This window comes from Hermetia illucens, chromosome 2 (genome assembly GCF_905115235.1).
Source record: "Hermetia illucens chromosome 2, iHerIll2.2.curated.20191125, whole genome shotgun sequence".
NCBI classification, from domain to species: Eukaryota; Metazoa; Arthropoda; class Insecta; order Diptera; family Stratiomyidae; genus Hermetia; species Hermetia illucens.
Genome location: NC_051850.1, coordinates 180,095,265 through 180,119,982, shown reverse-complemented (window position 1 = coordinate 180,119,982; position 24,718 = coordinate 180,095,265). Strand labels below are relative to the sequence as shown.

The 24,718-nt window shown below is 43.5% G+C and overlaps 1 protein-coding gene across 3 annotated transcripts in view; it reads right to left on the bottom strand.

The window, feature by feature from the left end:
* LOC119649385 (bestrophin-2) overlaps positions 1 to 15,918 on the bottom strand; it is a 121,887-nt gene extending 105,969 nt beyond the window's left edge. For 2 of the 3 annotated variants that reach the window (XM_038051503.1, XM_038051505.1), the window contains exon 1: positions 15,274 to 15,918. The gene's annotated coding sequence lies outside the window, so the exon portion shown is untranslated. Of the gene's footprint in view, positions 1 to 8,341; positions 9,066 to 15,273 lie in introns of those variants that run through there. The other variant, XM_038051504.1, reaches the window with a different exon arrangement.
* Between the last annotated feature and the right edge of the window lie 8,800 nt (positions 15,919 to 24,718).

Below are 24,718 nucleotides of genomic sequence, written 5' to 3'. Positions count from 1 at the left end.
ATCTCATAAAGTAAATTCCCCCAGTGGCCTCAAGGGGAAACCAAACGCAAACACGGCAATAAAATTATGTCAATACAAATTATATGCGCATTATAATTAACAAAAATCAGATAAAAAAATGTTTACTAAACTATTTTAACAATTTTAAGCTTGTATGCAAGATGTGTATTTTGAAAGTTCTATTCATTGTTGAAAAATGAGCAAAACCCGGTGTTTTCTCGCATTGACGTTATAATAGGTCTTTGTATTTTGGGGACTACACAGTTTGTACACGAATGTTGACTTGTTAATCTTGTCCTTCCTGCGATGAACGCTATGAAGTCAATGATTAACTTATATTTTCAAGGAATGGTGGAATAAACGTGAATAGTTGTGACCTTACTGTTACTGGTTTAGATCATCTGTGTTTATGTTTTTTCCTGCCAAAAATAGACTATGTATGTATGATACTGTCGATTAGAATCTTTAGATGCGGCAACAAACGTAATTAGATTGTGCTTGCGCAACTTTCCTAGTTACATCAGAAAATAACGATTAACTTTTTAAAACCAGATAATTATGATGCCATCACTATAAAAGACAATGAGCGACGCCACACGGTAATGTTGCGATGGACCAATGCCCTAATATGAGATGACCACATCCGAAATGAGAACATCCGCGATCAGTACGCATTCTTTTTCATCGACGTATCAACGACCGTTTCAAATCTAAAATTTACCGCAATGTCGTCTGTTCTGTCTTCTCTATGGTTCTGAGTGTTGGCCGACTATATAAGACAATGAACGGCGACTTGCGGTAATGGAGACGAAGACGTTGCGTTGGATTAGTGGCGTGACACCTTTCGATCACATCCGAAGTGAGGATATCCGTGATGGTTATGCGGTTGCACCGATCGTTCATACGCCAAGATTGGTCTGAACATCGAAGTGGTGCTTAGAAGTGGCGGTGAGGACCCTGTCGGCCAAACCAAAACCAAGTGGCCGAGGAGAACCTCCATAGTGGTGGCACCGGGAGACGCTGTACTCATGATGTGATGCAGTAGGCGAATGCTCCAAAGGCATAATCAGGGCCATCTTCACGGGGACTCATCTGAAGTGGCAAATTGGTCACGAAACCTCACCAGCGGTATACTGGTACCATGGGAACCGAGATAGCCCCTGGACTCTCATACTTCGGGTGAACTCCCTTCGTATGTGAGTACAGCTCGGTTATTTGCGGTTGGCCCCCTAGTGGGAGCTTCATGGGGGTTGTTGGTTATGCTCAAGCGAGAAGAGACCTTCGGGCCTCGGCGTGGTGTTGCGTTTCAACACGGGTGCCGTATTCCTTAATTCCTTTAATTCTTAATAAACCAGTATGAATGCTAAGCCATGCTCTTGGCATAGACTGGTACCGTCGTCGCTTGTCACAGCGGGGCTCTGATTGTGGTTACAAAATCAATCCGTGTCTTAAGAAGAGCGGGTGAGTAAGTCGTCCAGATAGGTGCACACGTAAAACCCTCAAGGTCTCACTGAACATCGAAGTCGATGATAAGGGACGAAAAGGCCCAGCAAAGCAGCGGTAGCATAATAAAGTGGATGATGATTTGAAGCCCTCACGACTACATCGAGATCAGGACTTTGATAAACTAAAAAGGTGCAACCGATCACGGCGAGCCGATCCCGCTTGTGAACGGGGCAAAGGCTTAAGAAAAAGAAAACAAGTCGGGAAACCGGAAGCTGGGCGCTTCAGGTATGAAAAGTTTTGTTTGCTTCTTCTGTGAGTATATTCGAGTGTAGAATTATCCCATTTGTGCGTAGCCCGTTATGTATATGCATTTAGCATGTCCGATTTAGGACTGTGGGTTGTAAATTTACACGGTGAAGACAACTTTGAGCTACTGTAACTTTGTTACTGATACTATGATTTTGATCAAACTTGACGATAATATGCTTCATATTTTATTTTATGCTACTACCAACTTAAGGGGGGTTTTAAGCAATTTTCCCAAAATATGGTAATATACTATTATTAACTTAATTTGAACAGATGTCGATATGGAGAGTATTTTGAGTCCTGAGCACCATATAGAGGAAGCCTCATGAATTTTTTCAGATTTTTCGGTTGAGTAGTTTCTGAGAATGGGTCCCTTAAAGAAATCATCATTTTCCACCCCTCCTACTCTTCGCCGTTCTAACAAATCTCAAAACTAAGACCGGCTTCGAAAAATACTAATCGAGACCTTTCATTTGATAGCCAATATGACTATATTCGGTGAAAAAAACTGTACCCCCTTTTACATGTATGGGGAAGAATGAATTAATGACAGAGGCGCAAACGCGCCAGAACATATGAGTAGGCATGGAAGGAAAGTGAGAAACTAGCAAGGATTTTCCCAATTTCAATTAGAAGTACCAGCTGATCGAAGAAAGGATATCTCCAAGCCAGCAAATAGAAATTATTGAAATGTGTTCGTCTAAAAGTCTAAATTATGCCAGCAAGTGAAGGCACCCCATATACTACTATGATTTGAAGCAGTTCTGAACGCTTCAGGTATGAATGGTTTTGTGTATTTCTTTTATCAAAACATTTGAGCGAACATTCTCTCCATTAGTACATAGCATTGGTGCGGAAGAAATTCATAAACCCACCCATCCTTGACATCCTCAGGCCACTATATTGGAGGATGTCTTGTTGCTATAAGGGTTTTGCGGGACTAAAGAAAATTAAGGGAAAAGGAGGTTCTCAAATCAAAAGGAGATTAGTTGAAATTCATTCCTTTGTGTAAAGAAAAGTTGAAAGAAATGAAATCAAAAACCACTTTGAACTTGGCCACCGTGGCATATAATGCTACAATTGATTTGGTTCTGGAGAAGGAGGTATTCAAGCGGAGAAGCACCTTACTGAAAACACCGGTTACAACATCAAACAAAGATGAACTGAAGGCAGATCGTTGGACAACAAAAACCGTGATAACAGCCACTGCATATGCTCAAGATGCACGAGAGCAAGAAGTACACGAGGACCAAGAAAGAGACCCATTCAAAAGAAGCTCGTCAACTATAAGATCCTCACCGATAGCAAAGGCGGTAAAGGATAAGGTACAGGCAAGGTCAATAAACGCCAAAAGCGAAGGGGCGTATAAAAGGATTAACGTTGTCGATGCTCATAGAGAGTAGAGTCCCGATCCGAAAGAATTATGCTTCACTCAGTTTGGGGCAAAAATAGTTGAGCCGTCCGAGTTTATCAAGGAAAAGCACAACATGTACTAAACTATGAAGAATATGGTGAGGGCTATTAGGGTCCTTTATAATAGATCATAGATGAAGGAAAAGAATACTTAGGATACGCCGAGCTCTGCAGTGCCAAAGTGTCACAAGCGATCAAGTGACGCCTAATCGGCCAAATAAACGGTTACGCGAAAAAGAGGGAATCCCCCTAAAAAATCAGCAGGCGCCCAAGAGGAAAAAGGCGGGCAGGACATTCTGAAAACCAACACCAGAAGGAGGAAAGCATAGAGCGAATGTAGGAAAGTCGGCCAACGTTGCGAAGCCTAAGACGAAGGAAAACGATGGATGGACTAAAGTTACTAGCAAAAATCCGAAACAAAAAGTAAAAGTGCAAAAGTGTGGGGAGAAAGGCCATATTGCCAGAGAGTGCAATAGGGACCCCAAATGCCTATTGTGCGAAGTAAAAGAGGGACAGGATAACCGGCATATTGCCGGAAATGGTAAATGTCCGGAATTTAGGAAGGCGCTCACTGCAATGAGAAAATGAGGTTTATTCAAATAAACCTCAATCATTGCAGGGTCGCTCATGATTTACTTGAGCAGAACACGTTTGAATCTGAGATGGAAATTGCCAGCATAAGTGAACCGTGAAAGAACGGTCACGGGGGCATATGGGTCACAGATTCGACTGGTGGAGGGGCGATATGGGCTGTCTGTCTGAATTCGAGCAAATGCTTGATAACCTTGTTCTTGACGCGGGGGACGAAGTCCAAAAGCGATTGCTGGTGATTTCAATGCTTGGACCCTAGATTGGGGTAGCAGAGGATTAAATGCTAGGGGGTGCAGTTTATTAGAAGCTTTTGTGCAGATGGACATAGTTTTGGTTAACGAATGTGCTGTAAACATCTTTCAGAAAGGGGGGTCAGGCTCGGTTGTAGGCTTGACCTTTGTTAGCCATGCGCTGGCGCGTGGTATGTGCTGGTGCGTCAGCGAACGCTACACCCACAGCGATCACCAGGTAATCTTCTTTGAGACATGCGGCCAGCCACAGGGCAAGGAGCTATCAAGCCCAAAACCGAAAAAGATTTCAGGCTGGTCTGCAAAAACGTTGGATGAGCAGACTTTCGTACAGGTGTGGTTATATCGACCTGATAGGGCAGGCGCCTCTACGGAAAGAGCCGTCCATTTGGATCAACGCATCGCCAAAGCATGTGACGCGTCCCTGCCTAGGAGGTGCCCATTCTCCAGTAGAAGAACAAACTACTGGTGGAATGATGAACTGACCGACCTTGGATCAGCCTGTAACCGAGCCAGAAGAGAGGCTCAGAAGGTGGTAGGTAGAGTCGATCAGGGGCAGAAAGATTGCGCCTATAAGGGAGCCCGCAAAACCCTCAAGCTCGCCATTCAACGAAGCAAGAAAAAATGCTTTAAGGAACTCTGCTCAGAAGCAGAGTGCTTACAGAATCGTTATGGGACGATTCAGAAGCCATCCACTCCGCAGAGCACGTGTCCCACCCTCTTGCTGAAAATCATCCAGGGGTTATTCTCCCAGCAAGAGGAGAGCACCAATACATTCCAACCACCTCTAAATGTGACGGCAATTCCCCTTGCCACCAAAGACGAGCTGCTGGAGATCTGCGGTAGAACAGTAGAGGATAAAGCGCCGGGATGGAGTACGTGATATCTAGGCCCGACATGTTCGTTGAGTTGTTCAAAGCGTGCATGTCCGAGGGAATATTTCCAGCGGCATGGAAGCAGCAGAAGCTGGTATTTCTGCCTAAGCCTGGTAAACCTTCAGGTCAACTATCCTCATAACGACCCATATGTCTTTTGGACACTGTGGGGAAAATGTTAGAGCGGGTAATCTATAATAAATTACTCCCCATTGTTGAGAGCCAAGGCGGCTTTTCAGATCGGCAGTATGGGTTCCGTAAAACCAGATCAACCACTGATGGCATCAAATTGGTTACTGGCCGAAGATGCTATGCACGGAAAGGGTAGTACCAGCAAATATTGCGTGGTAGTAACCCTGGACGTGAAAAATGGATTCAGTTCGGCCAATTGTAATTGGAATACGCAAATCTCTAGCGAAGGTTCCTATTCCCGTTTATCTCGCTGCTATCAGCGATAGTTATTTAACTGAAAGGAGGCTCTGGTATGACACTAATGACGGACCCCAGGAGTATGTTATTTCCGCAGGTATCCCGCAAGGCCCCGTACTGGGCCCACTACTGTGGAACATCATGTACAACGATGTACTTAACCTTCCCCTTTCGAGGGAGGCCAGAGTGGTGGGTTACGCTAACGACATAACGCTGGTTGTTGTCGCAAAGCATCTTTAAGATGCTGAGTTATACTCAAGCGAGGCAATAGGTGCTGTTAAAAGTTTGCTAGAGAGGTCTGACACTTGCTGAGGAAAAAACAGAAGCGGTCCTCATCACTAAGTACCGGAAGAGAAATTACGCCTATATTAGAATCGGGAATCATATCATCACTTCCAAGTGGACCATCAAATATTTGGTTGTGGCGATAGAGAGGAAGCTCAACTATAGGCAACACGTGCTGTATGTTTGCGATAAATCATCCACTGCTAGTATGGCCTTGGTGAGGATGATGCCGATCGTGGGAGGGCCACGGCATACCTCTAGGTAGCTTATAGCTAAGGTGGTGACCTCGATCATGCTCTCTGTGACCCCAGTTTTGAGGGAGGCGTTGTGGATCTCAGTTAACACTAGTAAACTGAATGCAGTCTACAGGAGGGCAGGCCTGAGGGTATGCTCTGCCTTCAGGACTGTCTCGGATGATGCAGCATTCGTCATCTCTGAAATGACGTCGATTGACATCTTGGCAGATCAGATGGCGAATATATACATTGCTAAGCCAATCTCTTCCTTATTGCAGACGAAGAATGCTATGAGGGAGAGATCCAATAATAGATGGCAAGAGCGGTGGGAGCGCTCGGGAAAGGGTCGGTGGACTCACAAGCTCATTCCTGCCATCAATAAGTGGTTGGAGAGACGACACGGTGATATTAACTATAATCTCACCCAGTTTCTCACGGAACATGGAGGATATCTCCAATAACTTCACAGGTTTAAATTGGAGATCTCAACCGACTGTCTAAATTGTGATGGAGTCCCAGAGGACCCTGAGCATGTATTCTTCCACTGTCCGAGATTTGTGGAAGAAAGGAGGAATCTAGAGGAAACTCTAGGAGAGGTGCTGGTACCAGAAAATCTGGTGCCGAAAATGCTAGCACATCAAGAGAATTGGGATGCGGTCAACTCGACGATCGCATCTATTCAAGATAAACTGCGAAAGGCAGAGGAAAGGGAAAAGCGCAGTCACGTGCGCCGCGTATAGAAGAAATGGGATTAAGCTAGAGTGAGCTGACTCCGCCCCGTGATGTAATACCTTATGGTGGTTCTGCGGGGCAGGGAGGTAGTCGGGGGTGGTTTTAGTGGATAAAAATCCCACACGCTGGTGTGTCCAGACCAGTGTCTTTTGAAGATTTCCACCTCCTCGAAAAAAAAAAAAAAAGATGTGTTAACGTTGCTGAGAATGAGGAGCATGTTGTATTTGAGTGCCCAAGGTTTACAGCGCACCGAACTAGGCTGGAGGCGATCGCAGACAGGTGCTTAACACCTGAAAATATAGTGTATAGTAGTTTATGTCGGAGTCAACGAAAGCTTGGAACCAAGTGGTAATTGAGCTGAAAATGATTCATCAACACCTAAGGCAGGAAAAACTGCGAAGAAAACAAGAAAGGGAGAGAACAATAATGAGCCACAGTTAAGAACTGATCCAGCCCCGCGATGCAATGCTTACAGCAGAAGAAGAAGGAGGTGGTTTTAGTGAGTAAGAGTCTCACGTAACTGCATGGACAGGAGCCAGCAGTAGGTTTTGAACCTTTCCACGTTCCAATGATGGGAGAAAAGACAGACAGACACACAGAGAGACATTGAATCGATTTTAATGAGGTTTTGTTTTACAGAAAACTTTAAAAATGGAAAACTGGTCGGAAACAAAGTAAAGACCCATGGAACTAGATGGTAAAAAGAAATATGCACTAGAACACCCTGTGGTTGCGTACATATAGATATATATCCATATAACCATTATTAATTCAACATTATGCCTACACAACAAAAAACGTGTCATAAACATCATTTAAACTCTTGAAGCACTAAACAAACATTTAAATCGACACACAAACAACACGGTCTGAAATCGCTGCAGAGAACTGGGACAAGTAGATGATATTCATGTGATGGAGACAACAACGAATCTTCAGCACAAAAGGCGAATCACTCGCAGAATATCTTAATATCTTTAAACAAAAGGATATGACGTACATGGAGAATAATGTTTGCAAAATTTTCACTATAACAATTGCTGAAACTACATTTTAATTAGCCCCTCGAAGTGGATTTAGAAGAGGAGATGCCAGGTTTCGAGGAGTCTCATCTGCATTCCGAGGCACTTCTAATGTGACGTTAATTACCGGATGCTTAAGATAATGTAAATATTTTGCAGTGATTGTGATATATCACTTGGTAATTGCCCCTAGTACGATTAGTCAGTGCATCTAGTCGCTGGGAAAAGTTAAGAACAAGCCAAGTAGGGAGCATGTCTGGTCTAGTAAAGAATAAAAACATGTTCTACTTGGGAGTCATGTCGGTTACTTCACTTTTACTGATCCAACGAGAATTTAATGATATATGTAGATATTATACATAAGGTATAGTGCATTACAAGTTTGGGTATTCAGGTCTATCCGGTTAGAATTGTTCTTAAATTTTGACCAAGCCTACTTCAGATCACATGAAGATTCAAACTCAGTAAGGAAGTCTGAATTAAAAATGAATTCAGAACCATGTTCACATATCGAACGAAGCATTTGCCAGTATGTAAACACCTAGGTATACATAACTATTTGACTTAAGCATAAATACGCGTTTGAAAAGCCGCTTTTCAGGAATCTAAAAACTTGATCGTATTCGGGATTTTTTTTTTTATTTACCATTCACAGGTGGTAGCCAGGTAAGCGGAAAAAAGATACTAAAAATGCTTGGACTTTGATCGATTAATTTCTTTTGGTTTATTTTACTTTTTGAAACCGTGGGACTCACCGTCAACTTTCGATTATAGATTTCCTCTGTCATAGACCTACTTCTGGGCAAGTTGAGCAAAAAGATGACAAGAAACCACCAAAGCCGAGATTCATTTCAATTGGAAAGATAGCTCTGCGACTATCTAATCTGCCACCTGTACTTTTTCTTGGACCTCAAGATCAAAGTGAAGATCATTGCACTCACACTTAGAGAACTCATTTGAAATTCTCCGCGTACATATTAACTTCTAATTACGTTCGATGCCAGCAAACTAGATTTATATCACAACCGGTTCCCGATCTCAAATATCTGGCAGAATGAATCGAAGTACAAATAGATGTTTAGCAGCTAAAAGTGATTGCAAGTATCTTTTTTTGGATTCTCCTAAGTCACCCTGTTGAATTAAATATGTACGATCTACATATAAAGATACCACGCGCGTGATCACTAAACAAAACACTTTAGGAACTGGTACCAATCATATTCAATACTTAATGGAAATTCATAATCCCAAACGACAAACTGTTGTTTTACGTCCTCCCGCGAAATCTATAACACGATCAGATTGCACTGTATCTACCAATTAACCCGAATGCGCGATCGGCGGAAGAGGAAACGCTGAAGATGCAACAAAAGTGAATTTATTGTATAATTGCATTTCGTTATGTTCACTGAGCACGAAATACACTGAAAAGCCGTCGTTAAACCAGCCAACACCGCACACTAGATAGTCGCTGGTACTGCATCTGAAATCCGCTTAGACTGATCGATGTCAGCAAGTAACATTAGCGATCGATTGTCCACCTCACCCTCCCACTTACATATGTACATATTCATACTGTCCATGTACTACTGCTACCATTTTCACATGTTATTTAGTTCATTTAATTTTTGTTTATATATTTCACCTGTGCGACAGGTAGTAGGCAAATTTTCAGAAAACTGCTTGATTTCCCCACTGCTGGTACAGTGCGCGATATTTGATTGATGTCGTTTGAAGATTCGCGAGGTAGTAGAGGCAGCGTTTCGCTATTTAAGAAGAGTAATTCCATGCGATAGCTTTCGTACCTAACTTCATCATGGGTACAGTGTTCCGCGTGGAAGTTGCCAATATAACAAGCTATTGAGGACCATAACGTATTAACAGAGGCTCTTCTTTCTTATTTTTTCCTACTCGAATTTCTATAAATCATATGTTACGTAAGTGATAACCCTACATAAATAGAACGAGCACCAAGCAAACACAAACATCCATGACAGAACCTGCATTGAAATCTGGCCACCACACCATATACATATTGTGATGAAAATCACGTGTGACGTCAATGTAAACTGTAGTAATGGCAATTAGCCAAGACACCCAAATTGTAAAACAGTAGGACGAATATTTATTTAGAATAATTGTTAACTGATGACTCTAATGCCAGTAAGGAGAGCTGTCAAAGGCGCAAAGTAGTTTTCTAGTAAACTGTTTGCATTCCTTTTTGGAAGGTTCCGCAGAGTATAAAGGAGCCGGAAGCCCACCCACAAAAGTCAGTCCCTGTTGGAAACTCTCCTTAAATCCCGACAAGTGCGAGACCATTGTCTTCCATGGAAACATGAGAATGACGTCGAAAATGGGGAATGACATTAGATCTTTGTCACTTACAATCCACGACGATCCCATTCCTATTGTAAAAGAAGTCACTTACCTCGGAGTGAAAATGAATTCCCGCATCTCCCACGTCCCTCATATAACGAAGGCACTAGACCGTGCAACTGGTGCATTCATGTCCTTGTATCCTATCCTTAAATACAATATCCCTACTTCAAAAAGGATCAAGCTGTTTTGCTGTAAGCAGCTTATCCGCCCACTCCTCATTTTCGGCTTCATTTTCTGGTCTGATTGCTCCTCATTCCAAATGAAACGACTCTGCTTCAAGGAGCGCAGGTTCTTTCGCCACTGTGCCAACATTTTTAAAAACGAAAACCCCACCAAGTACATTTTCAACCAGATCCTCTACTAGTCCTGCCAAACCCCACGTATCGATGCTTTCCTTCTCCGTCATGCCCTCACCTTCCTGGTCAAGTGTCAATCCCATCCCGATCCTATTGTCTCCAAAGCCATGCAGATCGAGATCGTTGAAAATAACCTTCTTCGGACTCATCTGTTTCCCCAGATCCTCTTATCCCTCCATACACAGAACCATTTTTTCGATCCCCAAGGTAGATTAGTCTTCTACACAGGCAATTTCTCCGACTCCCAATTTTTTAAACTTACCCATCATTAGCACTCCTCCTAGCTTTTGGTTCCCATTCCTCTCTCGCATGTCACCCATCCTACCCCAGTCCCTTTTCCCTCCCAGCCCCACCCTGTTTTTAAATATGCTCAAAGGCTGGAGGTTTTTTTTGACTTTTCCCCCAAAATGATTTGTAAATATTTCCACACATATATTTCTTTAGTGATAACCTAAAGCTTCATCATATACCTTAGATTAAGTTTAACTGTTAAGGTAGTCCGTAAGTTAAGTATAAGTTGTTTTTCGAATTTTCCACAGAAGTCAGTCTAGTTCTAAAGTTAGAACAGAGCGCATCGGTTATGAATACGCCTCCAGTTGATTAATTGTGCAGTACGGTTGTATAAGTTAGTGCAAGATAAACGCCTATCTTCTTCTTTTTTCAGCCTTTGTCCCATTCACCAGCAAGATCGGCTCGTCGTGATCGGTTTCGCCATTTTATTTTATCAAATGCCTGATCTGGATGCAATATCGAGGCTTTCAAATCCCTATCCAGCATATCATGCCAGGGTTGTTTCGGCCAGTCTTTTGGTCGCTTACCGTTGACTTCGATGTCCAGACCAATCTTGGCAGATGAATTCTCGTTAGCGCGACTTACGTGACCCTACCATCGGAGACGCCTCTCTTGCAATTTTCCCACAATCAGTGCAACCCCACAACGATCGCGGATATACTTATTTCGGATGTGATCAAAACGTGTCACGAGACTAGTCCAACGCAACATCTTCCTCTCCATTACCGCAAGACGCCGTTCATTGTCTTTTATAGTCGGCTAACACTCAGAACCATAGAGAGCGACAGATTTAAGACGTTCGTTGATACGTCGATCACAAAGAACCCCAGTTGTGGAACGTCACTTCATCCAGGTTGCGTTAATGCGTGAAGCAATTTCATAACGCAGTTCTCCATTGGATAATAGCATTCACCCGAGGTATTTAAATCGCTCAGTTCTGCGTAAGTCACTGGCGCTGACAGTGATTGTGCCCGTTTCATGATAATCGATCGTCAAAAACTGAGCTTTATTCAAATTCAATCTGAGACCGTGTTACATGAGGCGATCATTCCATTTTTGGACAAGTTACTCGAGATCATTTTTGCTATTAGACGCTAGGAAAACATCATCTGCATAAAGCAGTGCATAGAGCACTGGACATTGGATGTCCTGTGTGACAGTGTCTTTAACAAGAACAAAGAGTAGTGGTGAGAGGGCGCTTCCTTGATGAACACCAACAGAGACACGAAGCGGTTTTGATACACCTGCCATAATTCCAACTTAACTTTTCGGATCGTGGTAGTGCAATTGAACCCAGCGCACAAGTTCTCCTGGCACTAAGTGTTGTCGTAGAACATACCAGATGAGTTCGTATGGCACACGGTCAAACGCTTTCTCTAGATCCAGAATTGCAATGTAAAAGGGCCATGCGGTGTTTCTCCATGAGTAAAGGCGCACGTGTATTGCGTCAGAAGTTCCACAGTTTTTGACAAATCCGGCTTGATTGACAGTTATTTCAACGATTTCGCGAATACGGTTGTCAAGAATGCGTTCAAAAATCTTCATGGTATGGGACAGCAACCGGATCAGACGGTAATTTGAACATTCTCCTGGATCACCTTTTTTTTTCATATTGGAACTGTGGTACATTCTTGACAGTCAGATGGTGTTCTACCTTCCTGATTCACTGAGCCACAGTGTTGGGTCCCAGCTCTTCACTTTCCAGAGCTCAGATGCGATGTCGTCAGGTTCTTTGAGGTCCCCGATTTTATTCGTTTTTTAGCCTCATCGACTTCAGTTGCGCTGACAGGCGGAACTGCTGCTAATGACGGCAATGATTGTGGAAGTGGAAGATAAGCAAATACTTCAGTTGAAATCTGCTTAAAGTATTCTAGCCATCTATCCATCGTGGCTCAACGATTATAAGAAAGGTGCCGTTCTTGTCATTAACGCAACAGAAGTGTTCGATTTCCTGTGTGCGGGGTATATAGACGACACCCAGATACAGCGTAACAAATTGATATGCTTGTGAACTATTGCAAGAGAAAACCGTAACAATTTCTTTTCGTTTGAAACGCCAAGACACACAACCAGAAATGGGAGAGCAAAGGCACCAAATGATGGGAACTTTTCCAACATAGGCTATGAAGAAACTCAGGAGAAGGAGGAACGGTTGAGGGAACTGCACTAACCGAGCTTACCTGAACTGGAACAGTTCAGGGCGCTTAAGTCTCATGTGAACCAAAATCCTCGAAGGCGTATTTGAAGATAACTAAGATCAGCCGTCGAATCCTAGCAGAAACCCTGAGAGATCACTGCCAGCTAAACTATGGTCAAGGCAAACTGGGATCTTCTGACGGCATTACCTGCAGACTCTGTGAAAGGAGTAGTGTAACCTCCATAGATCTTCTAGAAATACCGGACTGTTTACGCGAAACTGAAAAAATGGTCCTTGGATAATATTTAATACCAGGCGAAAAGCTAATTCACTTAGAAATAAGAGATATCCTAAAATATCTATCGATTATAGGATCAATTGACATACAATGATGCTAGGAGACATACTACTCATCAAAAGGGCGCAATAGTTCTGCAGGATATAGTGCTGATTGATTCATTATTATAATTGTCAATGTGAAGGTCGGTAGAGAATTCAGCCAGCTTTTTTGTTAATCAAGCTCACGAAATTAAAAACCGGCATGTTAGTCAGCGGTTCCAGGGAGCGGCAGCTGTCAACACCAAAAGGAACAGCAGCTACTCGTTCACTACCGCTAAACTTACCAGAACTCAAAAATACAGTATCATAAGAGGAAGAAATTTTCTCGTCAGAACCTCACCATCTCACTTTCTTAAGACCTAGAAATCCAGCCGATATCGGTAAAAATCTTGTTGGAATTGTCAAAAGTGAATATTCTGGGGTATCCTAACGTTGTCGAGGAATGCGCATGCAGGTTCGATAGTCAGGGGGTGTTTGACAGAAGGAGAGGTAAGAAGATTATTTCGAAATTCACGGGTTCTATCTTTCCCATTCCCCATTCCTTTGTGGAGCACCATCAACCATCATGGAGACAAATTTCAGATTGGCGCTAGCCATATATTTCTATCCCCTTTACTTGCCTGATACTATAAGCAGGATATGCTTTTTAACGAATTTTTAAAATTCAGCTCATAAGCTAATCCTGATCCTGGCAATAAAAGGTCTCACTTCTGCATCATGAACAGTAAGTACTTTGCACTTGCCGGGAGAGGATGGGATGGAGTTGAATTCTTCGAAATATAGGTTTATGAGTGAGCAGGTTTGGTCCTATGAGCAATGAAGCTAAGTAAAAAAGTTGACAAGCGGCTTCGTCTAGGGCAGAGGCAACTCCTCAGACGCTGCCTCACCTCTGCCCGGAAACCGTCAGTCAACTTTTCTGGAAAACTTGGGTGTTTAATTCAAAACGAGTGGTCCGTGGACCACAAGAGAGGAAATAAGTTTCTTCCCAAGTGGTCTGGTCCGTCATCAACTGGGTCCAAACTCAGGACTCCCAGCACTCTTAACAAAAAATTCACTCCGGCCTGGTTTAGGTCTGAACTTACGACGGATTTCACTTGAATATAATTGTTTGCGATTATATATAAATAGTTCGATTACCACCTGTGGCTACTTTCGGTCCGGCTACTCCCAGGGCAGAGGTGAGACAGCGTCTGATGAGTTGTCTCTGCCCTGGATGAAACAGTCAGTCAACTTTTTTGGAAAACTTGGGTGTTTAATCCAAAAAAGAGGAGCCCGTGGACTACAAGTGAGAAGGTAAGTTGCTTCCCATGTGGTCCGGTCCGTCATCAATATTATGGAAATTCCAATAAACGCTGCTTTTCAGATGAACGTCTTCTCTAAACCAATGCAAATGTCGGCTCATTAGGGCATTGGAGCACGTTTCTCCATATTATTTGAACCCCCTTTACGGACAAACGTGATAGAAAGATAATAATTAAAAAAATATATACATCCTAAAGGCCAATATCTATTCAAAAAACTAACTGAAAACTCTGGAAGCGCATGAGATGACTATCACACCTTTCCAACGCCAGTACAATTTCTTATCCAGCTTTATAGCTTACATATTATTGAATCCTTTTCCCTAAATTTTCCGGTGAAAATTTCAAATATTGCACTTATGCAAACCGAGCTTTTTCAATAAAAAGATACAGAAAGCCTCGGTTGTCGAAAGGCAATAAATTTTAATTATTTGGAATGATCTCATAGTCCTCTCAGCACTAGGTGTCCTAACTGGACATGTCCTTGATAAACCAAGCAAACTACAGCACTTTAAGAAGGTGCTTAATTCACAGTTTTGATCGCTTTTCTCTGACTTCAGTCCTTGACTATATGCTTCACTTCTCCCCCAGAGGTTTTTTTCAAAGCTGTGCAAAGGATTTTAAGTTGGTATACCTTCGCCTCCTTTCCTGAAGGATAATATTCATATCGTCATCGAATTCCTTGATTCTATCGTATCGGAATTGTATGTTAGATAATCAAGACTGTCTGATTGATTTTTACCTACCCACAAATCATTAACTAAATGCACAATGATAGTGGTTTATGCTAACCGCTTGGGGCTAATATGGCTCATTTAATTGCAATTCTCTATTCCACACTGACTCCTAATCAAATTAATCAAATTAAATTATCTATAATTTACCAAAAGATCGGGCGTCCTTTATCAAGTATCGTCCACCGTAAAGTCATTCCACAGCTGCCCCAGTGGTGATTGCGATCGTATAACGTGGTACAATCGTCGTTAGCGACCGAACGTATGATGGTGACCTTAAATCAACTGGTATATTGATTTTTTGCACATAAATTCCATTATTCTCACGAAATTTCCACCAACAACAGAAATCAAATCAATCACCCAATCAACACTATCACTTTTAACTGTTGCACTGCGGAAAAGCGACGTTGATTATTCGGTAATGCACTTTTCCGAGTGAATTACATGATTCCGATAGTGGTGAAAATGCACTGCAATTCAAAGATCATTGTGTTAACAGGTCTGAGGTACTTATGAATCTGCAGAAACGCTGCATCACGAATTGCAACTCGAGAGCAGTTTACAAAGGCACTTTAGACTAAGGACAAAAAGCACTAAATGTTTGCGAAACTTATTTTCCTACTTAGATATCGAATGGGAGCAGGAGAGAAGCATCTATGGATTCGTCGATACGATCGAGCACCCGCTCCAGGAACAAGCGAACAGCGAACTGGTTTTACAGGTAACTCAGAGACCGCGATCTACCTATCCGCGAAGTGTGCTTAACACTAACTAAATGAAAATTCAGCTCAACCTATCCAACCACCTCCTCTGGTTACTTTTATTCCCAGCGCCACTATGTACACATATTTTATTGGACTACGGTTGATGTATGCAGCATTCAGTTTTCTGATACTGTGATATGGAAAGGTTACCAGCGTACACTGCTAAATCCAAAGTATCTGCTGATAGCAGCTTTAAGCCATCTTCTGTATCTTAAAGCTGTGCCTCCCCGAAGTTACCGCATCTCGCCAGCATCAGCGCTCATATGATCGAGTGCGTGTATGTGATCGTGGTAGGTACCTCCATGCAATTTGCCGATCGACAGGTTGTATCGTTGGTAACAACGCGTTACCTGTAATTCCAATTTAATGGTGAAGCTGGAGTTACCACTAGAGATCAGTGAAGGCGGTTGAAGCAGGGGGTCCTCTGGTTTTGATGATCTTCTTGGCCAAGGCAAAATGTTGACCGAGAATTTCACAATTGTTGGAGCAAGGTGGGGAACACACAGAAAAGGTATGACAATTTTGAAAAGATATGCAGTGTCACATATGCCTTCATCTGTGGTTTGTTCAAATTGCAGATCGATGTAATCTGTTACCATTTATTGTTAATAAATGGCTTTCTAATAAGCAATACAATATCGAAGAAAGCGGAGTCCTTTTCTGGAAAAGAAAACAACCCTCGACGTGAAAACAATACTCTAACTTGAATAAATTGGTGGGTTCCTAAGTTTCAACCATGCATCTATGCACTTGAAGACTTTCATCTTCTTTTCTAGCCCTTGTCCCATTTGCATTCGACGGAATTCACCACTGAATTCACCACGGAATTCACCACTTTGCTCGGTCATAGGTTTGGTCCGGGTAAAGTCTATAAACTTTGAAGTCACCATCTGGTAAAGTCATTGGCATTTCGGTCACCCTTCTGGTTTTAGCTAGTTCTCGTCAGCGTGGATTACTACATATGTACTACCATCGAAAATGCCAGTTTCGCAATTTTTCCATGCGAGATGCGAGCCGATCGCAATGCGACGTTCGTTGCCTTTGATAGTCGGCCAACACCCAAATATATAGAGGACAACAGTGGGGTAGGTTTCATAAAACCGCAAAATAGCTATCATTCCGAACGCTTGTATGTAATGTAGTTATTTCTCCACACGTAGCTGTTTTTTAAGGTGTTGTTTGTAAAGCAAAACCTTATTAAAATCGGTCCAATGTCTGTCTATCTGTTCATCTGTCCGTCTGCCTGTCTATCTTTCTTTTTCTATTTTTCTGGAGGTGTAAATCTTTCAAAGACACTGGTACACATGTGCGATCGTGTGGTATTTTTATCCACTAAAACCACCCCCCAACTCTTGTCCTCTTCCCAGCGGAACCACCACAAAGTATTTCGTCGCGCAGTGGATATGGCTCTAGCCTCTCCTTTCGCGCATCGATTGCATTTGTCACTTCGCCTTTCTCCCCTCCTCGGCCTACTTCTACCTGCACTGAATCCACCCTACTATGTACTATGTTTACTGCATTCCAGTTCTCCTGGTACGCAAGCACTATTATTTTTTTCGGTGCTACTGTCCCGCTCAATGTCTCCTCTGGACTCTTCCTTTCCTCTGCGAACCAAAGACAATGGAAGAAAACATGCTCCGGGTCCTTCGGAATACCATCGTAGCCGGAACAGTTGGGTGAGCTGTCCAGTTTAAACCTATGTCGCGTGAGAAACTGCATGAGATCATAGTTTATCTCACCATTCGTTCTCCGCGTCCATACCTTGATGCTGGGAATCAATCAGTTGGTCCAGCGACCCCTTTCCGCCCATTTCCATCGTTGTTGCTACCTGTTTAACGATTTTTTCCTTTCGGCGTTTTTCAGGTGCCGATCAGAGGAAGAATCAGGTCTATCATAGATACGTGTCATCTCACCGGCCAAAATGTTGAAAGGCATCATTCCGGCTATCGCGTAAGTCACTTCGTCTGAGATGGTTCTAGACGGCACGCTCTTAAGGCGGTCTTTTTATAAACCGCGCTCATCATTTGAACATCGCATGCGGTATGCAACGCAGTTGACCACATTGACGCTGCGTAGGGCAGTATAGAGGTCATCACTCTCCCTATAACCAGTCTACGAGTGCTTCGCGAGCGCCCATCATTTGGCATCATCCTCACCAGGGCCATGCTAACATTAGACACTTTGGTGCAAACATGTTGTCAATGCTGCTTGAAAGTTAGCCTCGCATCTATCATTACTCCAAGGTATTGATTTACTGTTGTTGTTTTGATGTGATGATATGCTTCCCCATTATGATACGGACAGTGGTTTCCTTACGCCGCTCCGCGATAAGCACCACCTCTGTTTTATCCTCCGCGAGTGCACGACCTGCAACTTTCAGCTACTTCTTTATAGTAGCGATTGCTTCGAATGAATATAGTTCCGCATTCACCAGATCTTTTGCAACAACAATCACTGCTATGTCCTCGGCATAACCTATTATTGTGGTTTCGCTGGCAACTGGGATTTTGAGGACATTATTATACATGATGTTTCACAATAGCGGTCCCAGAACAGAGCCTTAGGGAACACCCGCGGAGACAATGTGTTCTTTGGCTCCCTTATCTGTGTCGAACTAGAGCCTTCTATCTGTTAAATAGCTGGCGACTAATGCAATTAAGTAACTGGTTATACTATTTGCTACCAATAACTTACCTATAAGGCTCTAACTGGCCGGGTTAAATGCACTTTGCACGTCAAGGGTAATCAGAGAACAATACTCGCTAGTGCCACTCCTTCTGTGCATCACATTCTAAGCCAAACCAGTGACCAGTTTGATGGCGTGTACGGTTAGTCTGGCCGAACTGAAGCCAAATGTCGGTCTGATAATCCTCCCAGACTTTCTTTAGCCGGGAGCAATCTGTTGTAGCTTATTCGCTCGAAAATGTTTCCCATAGTGTCCAATACACATATAAATCTGTAGGAAGATGGTTCACCAGGAGGCTAACCAGATTTAGGCAACAACACTAACCTTTTTCTATTTCATGTCTCGGAAAAGATCCCATCCACCAAGCATGCTTCAAACAATTCTACGAATATGTCTGGCATGGACTTAAGGGCCAGTTTAAGGGCTTTGTTTGGTATGCCGTCGCGGCCCGTGCGCTTTGTTGCCTTTTGACCTCTTAATTTCGCCATCACAATCCTATAGGCGCTTTCACATGGGTCTATATCTGCCTCTGCCCATAGTTGCTTGAAGCAGTACCCCTTGCTTCGCTGTATGGCTGTGGCCCGTTCGTTTAGCCCAATGGCAAGCCAACCGAAGATCATCCAATTCAGTTTTCCACCAACTGTTGGGCCTTCTGTCGGAGAAAGTATAACGTCTCGGTATCGATGAGTCGCATGCCATTGCAATACACTCCGTGATATGGAGGGCTCGAGGGTGTACCTCGTATAGTGTCCTGGTCCAACCGCATATCTATGAATATGTCAAAAACTATTGTCTGGTGATCGCTGTGAGTATAGTGTTCACTGACGTTCCAAGACATATCGCATTGTGAAGGACTGCCCAACTGGTTCCGATTCCAAAATAACGATGCCTCTTTAACAGCGGCGCCGAACGAACTCCCAAAGATGGGTCGGTCGGATCAGTACGTAACTTTAATCAAATACCCATCCCCTGTTTTCTGGCACTCAGAATTTCAATGTTTTCTTTGGCTAGAACCAGCTTTACTCCCAAGCACTGGCTTGACCATCCTGCATCGAGACTTCATTTATCCAATAATAGCCCCACTATATCCAAGCAGTTGCATGAACAACATCTCGCATTAACCAAAAACAAGCGTTAGAAATGCATTTCTCCTGTTTTTATTGCCGATGCCCACACTGTTCCGCTTATAACAGCTGACAACTCACCATAAAAGTAATTGTCGGCTGCGTTTAGGACCGCCTATATTTGGAAGCATCTTTATCAGTATTGAGCTGATAGTCGCCGTTTTCTGCCCAGTAAGCTTTAAGTTGGGTTTAAAACTCAGCTTGGAGTCGAATATTACTCCGAGGTATTTCAGCAATGGCCGAGAGGCAACAACATGCGTTACTATGCAGTTGGCGTTAACCTACAGGAAGCACACGCCGGAGACACCCTGTAAGGTAACCAGCTCAGTCCCGCAACTCATGGCAATCTCGTTAATCCGTTGTCGTTGCCGGGTTCGCCGTTTCGAAATCCATCCTGTCCGAGGCTCCTTCCGTGGCTTCGTAACATCGGTTTTCTGTGTAGGGTTGTTAGCCCTACCCAGCTCCCAATCTAGAGGACCAGTTGGTACGATTTATTCCGTTTTTAGGCACGGGAGACTCGTCTTCATCCTTCTCCGTTTGCAGCTTTTCGTTAAGAAAGATCTCCCAGCGGTCATCACGTGGAGGTGCAGATAGGGTTTGGTAGTAGAGCTGTTAGTTCAACAGGCGTTTCCCAGGTTTTATGCTCTATCGTGGGCACCAATCCACGTTTCGCCTTGGGACCTATACTACCCTAACGTCGCCGATGCACAACACACTGACCAGGAATTACAACAAATCCCTCGACAAGAAAAGTCTCTGCATTTACATCCAATAAATATCGAAGGGAGCAAGATACTATATTGTGATATTGAAGCATAAAATTTCAAACCGTATATCCCTTCTATACTTAGGCGCAAAATGTTTAACCAGTTTCACGGACTATCACACCCAAGCGGACGCGGAACAAGCAAATGGCTCCGTCAGAAATAGGTATGTCCTGGCGTGAACAAAGGCATTGCAAGATGGTCAAGAACTATCATAGCATGCCAAGCGTCTAAGGTCCACAAACACGTTAAAAACACCCCTCAACAGTTTTTAACACCTGACATATGTTCTCAAAATATTCATCTTGATATCGTGGAAGCACTCCCTTCTTTCTATGGATTTATCTATGCGCCCACAATCATTGACCGTTTTACATGTTGGCCAGAAGTCATCCCATTGGACGACGCAACGCCGAAACGATAGCGACAGAGTTTTCTTCACACTCGCTTAGCCGTTTCGGAGCTCCGGCTACCACCACTATGAATCGTGGTTCACAACTAGAATCGGTACTACTAAAATCTTTACTGCATTTCATCGGTTGTAACCGCGCCAGGACAACGGCAGCAAATGGTATGGTAGAGAGTCTGCACCGAACGCTCCAAGCGGCTCTAATGTACCACAATAATAAGTATTGGACAGAGGCGCTCCTCACGGTATTACTTGGTGTTCGCACGACAATCAAGGAGGACCTCAATTGTTCAGCAGCTGAGTTAGTCTACGGCACTACCCTTCGCATACCAGAGGAATTCTTCGTCAGCGATGACATTTCAGCCGGCTCTTACATAGTCGTCGAACAACTTAGGGAGATAATGGAAAAACTTCGACCCTCACCGGTCAATCACCATCGCATCGACGTCTCATTCATGTACAAAGCCTTGTTTACTTCTACTCATGCATTCATATGCTAGGACCCTTCCTCCTTGCAACGTCCCTACTCTGGTCCATACCCAATCACGGGTCGCATCAACGAGCGCGTATTTAAGCCGATAATCGCCGGGAAAAAACAACGATCTCGACGGAACGTCTTAAGCTAGCGCACTTCCTCAACCTAGAATTACCTGAATCGTTACACCCGTCAATATACAGGAAACAAAATCCATATACGCCTGCATTTTGAGGAATCATCAAGACGTACTGGAACGAAGACAACTTCACAGAAATCAGTGTCATTCGACAGAACAAATATCACTTAGGGGGGAGCATTCTGGGACACCAACTCCAACGAAGACTGTTTAAGTTTAACCACCGAATCCTTGTAGCCCATTCATCAAAATGAATCCCCCCCCCCCCTGGTTATAGCGATTGGCACCAACTTGTTGGAAAGGTGGGAACTATGAACGCTCACACATATAGTGAGTCAGATCCTTCTACTTTAAATTTAAGGGGGGCCCCATACATGCAAAATTGGGGTGTAAATACAGTCATGTTGGGGGTCAAATGAAAGATCTCTGTTAGTACTTTCCGAACCCGGTTTTAGTTTTGACATTTGATGGGAAGGTGGGGAGTACGGAGGCTCGAAAGTGACCGTTTCTTTAACGGACACATTCTCAATGACTACCCAACCGAAAAATTCAGAAAAAAAATCATGAGGCTGTCACTATATGGTGCCTAGGCTCCGAACTACCCTCGATACCGATATATGTTCAAATAAAGTCAAGAATATTATATTACTATAATTTTTAACAATTGACTGCAAAAACCCCCTCAAGTTCATCCTAGAATCACGAAATTTGCAGCAATTTAGTCCATAGCATAGTGAATGATCCTGTCAAGTTTGGTGCAAATCGAACTGTTATTAACAAAGTTAGAATAAGTCAAAGTTGTCGCTTCTTTGCAAATTCAAGGCTTTGAATGTCAATATCACATGAAAGTGGATATTCGTACATAATATATGTACTCGTATATATTACGTGCTACGTAGTAATGGAACAAATGCATACTCAAATGGCTTTATAAAAGAAGTACACAAAACCTTTCGTATCTGAAGCGTCGAGCTTCCGATTTTCCGACTTGTTAAGGTTTTGTGTGAAACAAAACCTTATTAGAAACGATTCGATGTCTGTCTGTCTATCGCACCCAGTTTGCTCAGAAATGGCGCAACCAACTGTCGCGAAATTTAGTGAGGACATGCGGTCTGTGCAGCAAGTAGCGCCAATTTTTGTTAAGTTTAAAAGGGCTCCTGCTAATTTTTTGTAACAGAATATGATCATGGGGGGTATCAAATGAAATGGCTCAATTAGTACTTTTCAAAAATGATGATATTTTATAAAAAGTGGAATAGGTCTCATTCTCAGAACCCATTCAACCGAAAAATCTGAAAATCCACTAAATCTAGGCCTCAAAATACATCCCATTCCGATATCTATTCAAATAGAGGTGTACGCGACTTGAAAACGAGGATAGAGTATTTCTGATACAAGATGAAGACGCCAAATCCGTACCCGTTGCTTTGTTCATAGTCTGACAACATAACTAGCTGAACACTAAGACCACGTTAAGACCGTCTCCTCTGCGCAACTGTATGGGTGTAGTACAGAAAATAGCTGCCACTGTTAAGCGAAAGTTCCAAGAGTACGGACCAGGTACCCGTGGACGTGTTGATGAGAAACAAAAAACGGCAGTGGCTAGATCATACATTGAGGGAGGGCGGTAACTTCATTAACGATGTTGAAATGCAATGAAATTCACTATCCGGGAATAGCTGACCACGTAGTACAGAACAGTGGAGAAAGAATGCAAGCTTCTTGGAACCCTGTAGAGAGAGTTAAGCAGCAATAATACGTTGTTGCCTTTAGCGCGTTGTACCCAAGATAGAGAATGATGACAGGGCTCAAAAGAAGGACAAGATGGACAAGAGACAACAACATGTCGTACCATCAGAAAAACCTCTGTTTAAAACCAAGGTGGGCCCAAGAGACGGGCACCAAGAGAAAAGATGAGGAGCTGAAGGAGGACTAGACCGCCAGACTTTTGCCGAAGTCCTCCGTGAAACCCGTTAAAAGATCAAACCCGAAGATAGCGGAGCAGAAGTATCTTTCATTCGAAACGAATTCTCGAAATGGCTGCGAAAACAGGACTGGTACTTTTAAACACCGGATCCATCCCAATGTTCCGGCGCCCCGACTGCGAGACAACCATTCCAGATATAACCTGCGCGTCGGAGTCACTGATGTTGCTGGTGGATGGATGACGAGTTCTGGAAGACTTCTCGCCAAGCGACCATAAATACATTGCCTTCGTAGTGGTGGACACAAACTCTCGGTATACGCCCCCTCGGCGCTCTTCCTGTGCATGGAACGTTACGAAAGTGAACTGCGGAAAGTTTGTGGAAATTCTTGGAACAGGTGGGGGCGCTGCAGGTAACACTGTCATAAATTTAATTTTGAACTCAATAACGACGACCTGCGGAGCCTCCACGCCCAGGAGAGCTTCGAGACGTGGCAAACCTTCCTCTTCTAAACGACCGGGGGAAGCCATGTACTATACTGACACAGTACAGATCAGCCAAAATGATACTCCCCAGCGCAATAAACAAGAGCAAAGCTCGCTGCAGACAGGATCTGGTCGACGAGGTGAATGGGGACCCGTGGGGACTCGATTATAAACTGGTAACCCGAAAAATCGAGGCGAAAACCCTGTTCACTTAAGACCGCCAGATGAACCGCATTGTACAGGCACTACTCCTGAAGAGCGCCGAGGGCTGACCACTTTTCTATATAAAGGAATTGGAACAGGCAGTCCTCTCTGTGAAAAGCAAGAAGGCGCCAGGACCCGATGGTATTCCAGCAGAGGTATAGATATAATCTGGTATTCCAACATCGGCCAGACCTGTTGCTTGGCGCATTCAACGCTTGCCTGAAAGTGGACATTTTCCCTTCTCGTTGGAAGGCGACGCAGAGTTGCCGTCTTCATACCGCTCAGCAGAAGTGGACTCCCTGAAGCGATACCCACGGCGGAAGACTTATCTCCACGGCAGTTCAGTTTTAGAGCAGGGAGATCCACAGTTGATGCTGTCATGCAAGTCATGGATGCCGTTCAATAAACGTAGGCACATAGCCGCCGAATTCTACGAATGGTGCTCCTCGTAGTGCTTGACGTCAGAAACGCCTTTAATTCCCTAAGACAATATTTTCCACGGGCCGAACTATCTCTCACGGACATTGGAGGATTATCTGAGGAACCGCGGTGGTCAAAGGGTAGTATAGGTCCCGGGGCGAAACGTGGATTGGTACCCACGATGGAGCATAAAACCT